Source organism: Dipodomys spectabilis, unplaced genomic scaffold (assembly GCF_019054845.1).
Source record: "Dipodomys spectabilis isolate Male_0828 unplaced genomic scaffold, ASM1905484v1 ptg000089l, whole genome shotgun sequence".
Lineage (NCBI taxonomy): Eukaryota > Metazoa > Chordata > Mammalia > Rodentia > Heteromyidae > Dipodomys > Dipodomys spectabilis.
This window is the reverse complement of record NW_024870766.1, coordinates 19459519-19465518: the sequence shown is the minus strand read 5'-3', so window position 1 is coordinate 19465518 and position 6000 is coordinate 19459519. Positions and strand designations below refer to the sequence as shown.

Below are 6000 nucleotides of genomic sequence, written 5' to 3'. Positions count from 1 at the left end.
GCTCATGTGAACCATCTTAAAAGCCGCCCATGATAACAGCTATGCTTTCTGACAATATTGGATTATAATGCCCTTTCCAGTAAAAAGGCTTTTACAATTGCTACTTTCAGCATATATCTGTCAAAAATCTAATGCATGTTGCCCTGTCACAGAATCTCAAGATAATAAGACACTCTTGCCGGAAACCACCACGTGATGTTTCTTTAGAGCTCCAATCTCCCTGACCTAAAATCTGGTCGTCTTTCATTTGAGTTTTTCTCGAGGACTCAGAGAAATTATTGTGATTACCAAAAGAATCTAAAGTGACAAGGCTAAAAAGGAATCTCTGTGTTCCTCAGTTCTAATCTACCATCAGTTCACAGATCAGAAACAGCTAACTTATTCATGGACATCCTGCTCTCTACTAGTGAACTGGGTACATGTTAGGTTTTGGTGAACTTACCACAGATTTTAGGACAGGACCAGTACATTGCTTCTCCTGGGAGACCTACAGCATGGATGTGGATTAAGAACATTATTAACTGACTTCAGCTAAGTATCACTATCCCACGATACTATGAAATTTATATAATCACTTACTCTCAATAAAGAAATTTTTAAAAAAGAAAATTATTAATACAAAATAAAGCAAGGGAAGAAAAAGAGGAAAGGAGAAAGTAGAGAGGAAGAATTTTGAGAGACAGGAATTGCAAAAGAAGAGGAAAGAAGAAAGGCTAAAACATATTCACTGTTGGTACCACTGGGGGGCTCCATGACTTTCTGATGTAGCTATTTTTTAATGCAATGACATTCTGATACATCCGTCAAAATAAACAATTAAACTTTTAGTGCTCTCTCATTGACAAGCAGCATGTCAAAGTGGTTAAGATCTAGGCTCTGCAGTCAGGCTTGAACCCTATGTCTACTGCTAGATGTGTAACTTCTGCACATCACTTAACCTCTCTTGCTTCATTTCACAAAGGGAATGATAATAGCCCATAGTGCAGGGAACTGCCATGAGGTAAGTGAGTGAATAAATGCTCAGTGCTTACAATAGCACAGGGCTCACACAAAGTTTTAAAGGTCTTAAGTCCTCGTCTGGGCTGGAAGATAGAGCAGAGCTTGGTATAAGGAATGAGGGAAGAGAATACAGTAGAAGAGAGAAGGGAGTGGAAGGACAACAGGTAGGCAGACAGGTGACTATACATATCACTGGCAGTGTGCTAGCCACATCAGAATGTCTTGTGCATCACCAAACAAACCAAAAAGACTGCATTGGAAAAGTCCTTTTGACCACTGAGGCATTCTCCTAATCCTTTTCCAGGCTCTTCTTCTATCCCCCTCCTCAGTTCAGCTTCTCTGGCAGCAGCTGTTTGGTCCCCCTTTCTTATCCTCTCAGGAGACTAATCCTCAGCAACGTAGGGCTGCAATGAAGTTGAAACAATACACTGGAAATATATATTTTATATATAATGTGTTATTCTATTATTATAGCTATCATATAACAGAATGATTTACTATTTTTTGAGGCCTTGAACCATTTTGTTTACATTTTTATTGTTATTATAAAGCTGATATACAGAAGGGTTATAGTTATATAAGTCAGGTAAAGAGTACATTTCTGCTGGGCACTAGTTGCTCACACCTGTAATCCTACCTACTCAGGAGGCTGAGATCTGAGGCTCACAGTTCAAAGCCAGCCTGGGCAGGAAATTCCATGAGACTTTTTTTTTCTTTTTCAGGTCGTGGAGCCTGAACTCTGGGCCTGGACTCTGTCCCTCAGCTCTTCAGCTCAAGGCTAGCACTCTACCACTTGAGCCATGGCATCACTTCAGGCTTTTTCTGCTTATGTGGTGCTGAGGAATCGAACCCAGGCCTCATGCATGCAAGGCAAGCACTCTACCACTGAGCCACCTTCCCAGCCCCCATGAGACTCTCATCTTCAATTAACCACCAGAAAACTGGAAATGATGCTGTGGCTCAAGAGGTAGAGCTCTAGCCTTGAGCAGAAGAGCTGAGGGACAGCGCCCAGGCTCAGAGTTCAAACCTCATAACCAAAAAAAAAAAAAAAAGTACATTTCTTTTTGGACAATGTCATTCCTTTCTTCACTCTCTCCCAGTTGACCCTGTGTTTATCAAACAAATACTATCAAACTAGAATTTGCTGCATACTTATTATGCTCTAGTTACTGTCCAGTACTGATGAGATTCAGTCACCCTGTGTATTTGTGCTCTTTTTCTTGTTATTAAGTGTTATTTTACTTGCGCAAAATCATCCCTCATCTCATCTTCCGACAATCAGAGTATCTCTGAAGCATGCTGTCTCATCTGGGGCCTAGGACTTCATGGACCAAGACTAGGATCTGTGGGAAAGAATTCCACATAGAAGCTTAAGGAAGCTACTTATTTCTTAGGAAATTCTAACAGAGGGGGACACACGCAATATGGCCTCAAAGCTGGGGACAAACAATAGGGCAAGAAGAGACAAAAGTATAACTTTCTCATAGGTTCAACAGGAAGAATTCAAGGAAATGAATATGGTCAGGGAATCACTGTGATGACCAGGCAGCCTGGAGAGGTGGCTGAGGTGAAGGGCCAGCTGTGAAGCTCCAGGGTGTGAGAGGGTATCCAGAAGCCCTCAAACCTCTCTTAACAATGACTGGCAGTGGAGAGGGACCGGGAGTTCCTTCGGACAGGTGGGAAGGGTAAAGTGTGGAGAGTTATGATGGGTATTTGTGACTTCATTTGTATTGGTGGGAAATCAGGTCACATATATGTTCTGTCTTATTTAGTGTACCATAAAAGTGACTTTTTGGAAGTGGACCTGTGGCTCAAAGAGGTAGAACAATAGTCTTGAGTGAAAAAGCTCAGGAACACCTGCCCATGCCCTGAGTTCAAAACCCATGGCTGACAAAAAAAAAATACAAATGGATCAATAATGATGGCAAGCATGATTATAATAAAACACAGAGGGACTCAGGACCAATTCACAAAGAAGAAAGCTACTGAGCTGAAGCCAATATGTTAAATGAGAGAGAGGTGGAAGTATATTCTAGGCACAAGCACTCTGATATGCTTAAGTGTTGTGACATTTTCTTCACTGGAAGACGAGGAAGTAAGTTAGGAGCAGACTAAAAAAAGTGCACCAGGTGAAAAAAAAAAAGCCTAGAAATTTAAGTAGGAATACTAGGTATTAGCTCTCCTTTTTGTTTGGAAAGGTGTGTTAGGAGTATATTTGTGCAATTAATTGAGAGGTGTGAGGTACCCATCCATCCAATGGGGGGAATAAAGAAGTAGCTTGAGTAGACTCAGTAGTCGGAGATGGCACTATTGTTTCAGGATCTGAAGGAGGCTGTGTGTGGCTGGCAGCAGGAGAAAGGAAAGAAGGCTGATCCCTTGATGCAGAATGCTGTGGGTTGAAGTGCAAGTGCAAACTGGAAGTTGAGCAGGGCAGAGGAGTTGTTGGTATGACCCAGGTCCTTTTCCATTCCAGAATCCTGCCCGAACACCTGTCCTGGAGGAAGGGGCTTGTGAGAGACTTTGAAAGTTTTCTTGAACTAAACCAAAGAAGGGAAGGAAGCAAGGCGCCAGCTGAGTCAGCTGAGAGCTGGAGGCTGAAGCAGATGATGAAGCCTGGCAGTGGTAACTGGGTCGCTGGAAGGCAGTAGGATTTACGTATAAAGCTGAGCAACCTGGGCGTCCTGTCGAGCCAGAACTGGGCATCGTGCAGTGTTTACTCCAATATTCACCTAGAAGAGCTTAATTCTCGTTTTCACGTAGCAAAAACCAACCAACCAAAACCTCCACACTACTCAAAAATAAGCAAATGTCAACGAATCCAGTTCGCTGAAACCAGAAATTCAATGTCCACCGCAAACAGGCAGCATCTTCTCCGAGCTACCTTTCTGGGGGGCGGTTTGCAAAGAATGGTTGTATAACCCACATCCATTCAATCTCAAGCACCCCAAGGCGAGGGTTAACCCAAGACACTAAATCCTTAAATAAAAGGGGGGGAGGAGAAGGAGAGAGAGGGAGAGAAGAGGAAGAGGAGGGAAGGAGAGAGGGAAGAGTGTGGGGGGTGGAGGAGAGAGAGAAAGAGGGAGAGAGAGAGGAGGGGAAGAGAGAGGGAGAGAGGAGGAGAGGAGACAGAAGAGAGGGAGGAGGAGGAGGAGAGATTATATATATATATGTATATATATATATACGTATATATAATATGTATAATATCGCGCACCACAGACCTCCCACAGAAGCCTAAACCTGGGGGAGAGGGACATTTAAAAACCACCCTCCCTTTCTTTTTCTTCCTGGGACATCCAAGTCACCCGAGTCCCCGGAACACTCCCGTCCTCTCGGTTCCTCCCACGCCCGCCGCACACGCTCGCAAATGCCCGGGAGGCTGGTGGCGCGCTGCTCAGGTGAGGGGCCACCCAGGGCCCGGAGGCGCCGAGGGCCGAGCCCATTCGATGCCGCGGCCGCCGCCGGGGAGGGGAGGGGGGTGGGCCGGGCGGGGTCGGCAGAGGCGTTGGGGGGGCCGCGCAAGGCGGTGAGGACGCCGAGGCGAGCCGGGCGGGGCGGGAGCGCGACGCCGCGGAGCGGGCGCGGAGGGCGGGGGCGCGCGCGGGCGCGGGGCCAGCTTCGCCTCTCCAGGGTCGCCCGCGGACGCGCGCCGCAGTCCCAGTCTCTGAGGCGCGGGCGCGAGGGACAGCGGCCGAGGCCACTCCGCCCGGGCAGCCGGAGGCGACGGCTCTGCCAACACCCACGACCTCTGTCCGCGCTTCAGGGTCCGGGAGTCCGGAGTGGTGGGCGAGGGGCGCGAGAACGTAAGTAGCTCGGTGTGCACGCGTGCGGGGGAGACCCTCGGTCCGGCTTCGGCGGAGGCGGGCGCGGGAGGGCGCGGGGAGGCCACTGCGTTGTCACCGGGACACCGGCTCCGGGGCGGGGGTAGGGGCAACCGCGTAGTGCTCTGCGGTCTGGCCGGCGTCCGCCCTGAGGGACGAAAACAGGTCGCCAGCGCCTTTCTCCCTCTTAGTCTTGGGACACAGCCCGCGGGGGCCGAGCTAGAGAAATCGGGGAGCTGGGGACCCGGCACCTCGGCGAGGGCACCGCGCACACACAGCAGTGCCGGCTGGCCGGGAGGGCACCCGCCACCTCCTCCGGTCCGCGGCCAACTTCTGCCTCCGCGCCCGCGCCCCCCACGCTTTCCGGGAAGCCCTGCTGGAGTCTAGCTGTGGGCAGCTGCGCGTGCAGCGGCTGCCGGGGCTCGGACCCGCAGGGTGGGCGCAGGGGGGCGCGGCCCGGCGCAGGTGGGCGCGGAGCGCGCGGGGACCCATCCCGACGCGCCCGGGCGTGTGCGCGTTCCGGTCCCCACGGTCACATCTGGGCGTGGGCTTTGTTCGGGTGCGCTTACACCTGCGCGGATCCCCGAGTTCAGGTTGGGGGGGGAGGGCGAGACCGACCGCTCTCTTCCGCTCTGCCGCTTCGGAGAGGACTCGAAACCAGCGGGCATCTGGAGACACTGAGGACCGGCGTGGGCGATACTTGAGGAGGGGGCTTTTTATTGGCCTGCAGGTGTGGGCCCAGCGGTGCCGGCGCCACACCCAGCCTCGGAGGACTGGGACCTGGGGTTGGTGCGCGGGGCTTGGGACTGGAAAAGATCCCCCTTTCCTGCCCAGGCTCCCGGTGCCGAGATCGGGCCGCAGCGTGGCCGAGGGAGGCTGTGTGGAGCCAGGAGTGACTGCCCGCGCTCCAGCATCCAGCTAGCTCCGAGCGCCATCTGCCCGGGCACCGCCCGGGTCCCCTCCACGCCGCGCGGGCGGGCGCAGCCTCCTGGTCCCCTGCCAGAGCTCGGAGAGGGGGGTCTGGATGTCGCTATGGGGTGAGCCAGCCAGCCGGCGTTTCTCCCAGAGGTGTTCTCGGGTAGCAGGTGCTGGAGGAGAGTTCCCGGGGCGCCAGGGGCTTCGGAGCAGGCCTTTCCCCTCCGGCCTGCGGGTCACCTCCCACCCGAGGCTGTCTTTGCTC

The 6000-nt window shown here is 51.8% G+C and overlaps 1 protein-coding gene across 13 annotated transcripts in view; it reads left to right on the top strand.

The window, feature by feature from the left end:
• Positions 1–4657: 4657 nt before the first annotated feature.
• Nrcam (neuronal cell adhesion molecule) overlaps positions 4658–6000 on the top strand; it is a 277714-nt gene continuing 276371 nt past the window's right edge. For all 13 annotated transcript variants that reach the window (XM_042684611.1, XM_042684605.1, XM_042684606.1 and 10 more), the window contains exon 1: positions 4658–4802. The gene's annotated coding sequence lies outside the window, so the exon portion shown is untranslated. The remainder of the gene's footprint in view (positions 4803–6000) is intronic.